Source organism: Borostomias antarcticus (genome assembly GCF_949987555.1).
Source record: "Borostomias antarcticus genome assembly, contig: scaffold_58, whole genome shotgun sequence".
Taxonomy (NCBI): Eukaryota; Metazoa; Chordata; class Actinopteri; order Stomiiformes; family Stomiidae; genus Borostomias; species Borostomias antarcticus.
The window spans coordinates 57,501-62,500 of record NW_028176531.1 but is presented as its reverse complement, the minus strand read 5'-3'; the positions used below and the strand labels follow the sequence as shown (position 1 = coordinate 62,500).

Genomic DNA, 5,000 nt, shown 5'->3' with positions numbered 1-5,000 from the left:
CAAACACACACACACCCCCCCCCCATACACTCTCTATCCCACACACACACACACTCTCTCCCACCCACACAAACACACACACTCCCCCCCCCCATACACTCTCTATCCCACACACACACACACTCTCTCCCACCCACACAAACACACACACTCCCCCCCCACATACACTCTCTCTCCCACACACACAAACACACATTCTCTCTCTCCCACACACACAAACACACACACACACACCCCCACACACTCTCTGTCCCACACACAAGAACAAACACACTCTCCCCCACACACACTCTCTCTCTCTCCCACACACACAAACACACACATACCCCCCCACACACACACTCCCTCTCCCACACACACAAACACCCCCCCACACACTCTCTCTCCCACACACACAAACACACACGCACCCCCCCACACACACACTGTCTGTCCCACACACAAGAACAAACACACTCTCCCCCCCACACACACTCTCTCTCTATCCCCCACACACACTCTCTCTCTATCCTCCACACACACTCTCTCTCCCACACACACACACAACACACACACACACTATTCACCCCCCCTCCCCCCCACACACACACTCCCTCTCCCACACAAACAAACACTCCCCCCCCCCCACACACACACCGTCTCCCACACACTCTCTCTCTCTCCCACACACTCTCCCTCCCCACACTCTCTCTCCCACACACTCAAACACACTCTCTCTCTCCCCCCCCCCACACACACACACAGGCGCACACACACACAAAATGCATACTCTTTCTCTCTGTCACACACACTGACGCACACACATAGCTATTGACGCAAACTCATACACACACAGCTAAACACACATACAATATATACTCTCCTCACACACACACACACACCCCCACACACACACACTCTCCCACACACACAAACACACATTCTCTCTCTCCCACACACACAAACACACATTCTCTCTCTCCCACACACAAACACACCCCCCCCCCCCCACACACACACTCTCTGTCCCACACACAAGAACAAACACACTCTCCCCCCCACACACACTCTCTCTCTATCCCCCACACACACTCTCTCTCTCCCACACACACAACACACACACACTATTCAACCCCCCTCCCCCACACATTCCCTCTCCCACACACACAAACACTCCCCCACACACACTCTCTCCCACACACACAACACACACACACACACACACACACACACTATTCGCCCCCCCTCCCCCCCACACACACACACTGTCTCCCACACACACACACTGTCTCCCACACACACTCTCTCTCTATCCCACACACAAACAAACACACACTCTCTCTCCCACACACACAAACACACATTCTCTCTCCCACACACACAAACACACACATTCTCTCTCCCACACACACAAACACACACATTCTCTCTCTCTCCCACACACACAAACACACCCCCACACACACACACTCTCTCTCTATCCCACACACACACTCTCTCTCTCCCACACACACAAACACACATTCTCTCTCTCCCACACACACAAACACACACGCACCCCCCACACACACACACTCTCTCTCTCACACACACTATTCACCCCCCCTCCCCCACACACACACACACTGTCTCCCACACACACACTCTCTCTCTCTATCCCACACACAAACAAACACACACTCTCTCTCCCACACACACAAACACACATTCTCTCTCCCACACACACAAACACACACATTCTCTCTCCCACACACACAAACACACACATTCTCTCTCTCTCCCACACACACAAACACACACATTCTCTCTCCCACACACACAAACACACACATTCTCTCTCCCACACACACTCTCCCTCCCCACACTCTCTCTCCCACACACTCAAACACACACTCTCTCTCTCCCCCACACACACACACACAGGCACAAAATACATACTCTTTCTCTCTGTCACACACACTGACGCACACACATAGCTATTGACTCAAACTCATACACACACAGCTAAACACACACGAGAACAAACACACTCTCCCCCCCACACTCTCTCTCTCTATCCCCCACACACACTCTCTCTCTCTATCCCCCACACACACTCTCTCTCTCTATCCCCCACACACACTCTGTCTCTCCCACACACACGAACACACACACACTCTCTCTCCCACACACACAAACACACACATATCCCCCCACACACTCTCTCTCTCTATCCCCCACACACACTCTCTCTCTCTCTATCCCCCACACACACACTCTCTCTCCCACAGACACACAAACACACATTATCTCTCTCCCACGAACACAAACACAACACACACACACTATTCACCCCCCTCCCCCACACACTCCCTCTCCCACACACACAAACAAACACCCCCCCCACACACACACACACTGTCTCCCACACACACACACTCTCTCTCTATCCCACACACAAACACACACACACTCTCTCTCCCACACACACTCTCTCTCCCACACACTCCCTCTCCCACACACACAAACACAACACACACACACACACACACACACACTATTCACCCCCCCTCCCCCACACACACACACACACTGTCTCCCACACACACTCTCTCTCTATCCCACACACGAACAAACACACACTCTCTCTCCCACACACACAAACACACACGCAACCCCCCCCCACACACACACTCTCTCTCTCCCACACACACAAACACACACTCTCTCTCTCTCCCACACACACAAACACACATTCTCTCTCCCCCTCACACACACACTCTCTCTCTATCCCCCACACACACTCTCTCTCTCCCACACACACAAACACACATTCTCTCTCCCCCCCACACACACACTCTCTCTCTCTCCCACACACACAAACACACATTCTCTCTCCCCCCCACACACACACTCTCTCTCTATCCCCCACACACACTCTCTCTCTCCCACACACACAAACACACATTCTCTCTCTCCCACACACACAAACACACACGCACCCCCCCCACACACACACACTCTCTGTCCCACACACAAGAACAAACACTCTCTCTCTCCCACACACACACTCTCTCTCTCCCACACACACAAACACACACACACACACACTATTCACCCCCCTTCCCCACACACTCCCTCTCCCACACACACAAACAAACACCCCCCCACCACACACACTGTCTCCCACACACACACTCTCTCTCTATCACACACACAAACACACACATTCTCTCTCTCTCCCACACACACAAACACACACATTCTCTCTCCCACACACACAAACACACACATTCTCTCTCCCACACACACAAACACACACATTCTCTCTCCCACACACACAAACACACACATTCTCTCTCTCTCCCACACACACAAACACACACATTCTCTCTCCCACACACACAAACACACACATTCTCTCTCCCACACACACTCTCCCTCCCCACACTCTCTCTCCCACACACTCAAACACACACTCTCTCTCTCCCCCACACACACACACACAGGCACAAAATACATACTCTTTCTCTCTGTCACACACACTGACGCACACACATAGCTATTGACTCAAACTCATACACACACAGCTAAACACACACGAGAACAAACACACTCTCCCCCCCACACTCTCTCTCTCTATCCCCCACACACACTCTCTCTCTCTATCCCCCACACACACTCTCTCTCTCTATCCCCCACACACACTCTGTCTCTCCCACACACACGAACACACACACACTCTCTCTCCCACACACACAAACACACACATATCCCCCCACACACTCTCTCTCTCTATCCCCCACACACACTCTCTCTCTCTCTATCCCCCACACACACACTCTCTCTCTCTATCCCCCACACACACACTCTCTCTCCCACAGACACACAAACACACATTATCTCTCTCCCACGAACACAAACACAACACACACACACTATTCACCCCCCTCCCCCACACACTCCCTCTCCCACACACACAAACAAACACCCCCCCCACACACACACACACTGTCTCCCACACACACACACTCTCTCTCTATCCCACACACAAACACACACACACTCTCTCTCCCACACACACTCTCTCTCCCACACACTCCCTCTCCCACACACACAAACACAACACACACACACACACACACACACTATTCACCCCCCCTCCCCCACACACACACACACACTGTCTCCCACACACACTCTCTCTCTATCCCACACACGAACAAACACACACTCTCTCTCCCACACACACAAACACACACGCAACCCCCCCCCACACACACACTCTCTCTCTCCCACACACACAAACACACACTCTCTCTCTCTCCCACACACACAAACACACATTCTCTCTCCCCCTCACACACACACTCTCTCTCTATCCCCCACACACACTCTCTCTCTCCCACACACACAAACACACATTCTCTCTCCCCCCCACACACACACTCTCTCTCTCTCCCACACACACAAACACACATTCTCTCTCCCCCCCACACACACACTCTCTCTCTATCCCCCACACACACTCTCTCTCTCCCACACACACAAACACACATTCTCTCTCTCCCACACACACAAACACACACGCACCCCCCCCACACACACACACTCTCTGTCCCACACACAAGAACAAACACTCTCTCTCTCCCACACACACACTCTCTCTCTCCCACACACACAAACACACACACACACACTATTCACCCCCCTTCCCCACACACTCCCTCTCCCACACACACAAACAAACACCCCCCCACCACACACACTGTCTCCCACACACACACTCTCTCTCTATCACACACACAAACACACACATTCTCTCTCCCACACACACAAACACACACATTCTCTCTCCCACACATACAAACACACACGCACCCCCCCACACACACACTTTGTCCCACACACAAGAACACACTCTCCCCCCCACACACTCTCTCTCTATCCCCCACACACACTCTCTCTCTCCCACACACACACAAACACACATTCTCTCTCTCCCACACACACACTCTCTCTCTATCCCCCACACACACTCT

General features: G+C 52.6%; 1 protein-coding gene across 1 annotated transcript in view; it reads right to left on the bottom strand.

Moving 5' to 3' along the window:
- The window catches only part of LOC311328383 (NLR family CARD domain-containing protein 3-like), a gene marked incomplete at its 5' end in the record, with an annotated part of 62,403 nt that overhangs the window by 1,426 nt on the left and 55,977 nt on the right, over positions 1 to 5,000 (bottom strand). The gene's annotated exons all lie outside the window — the stretch shown is intronic.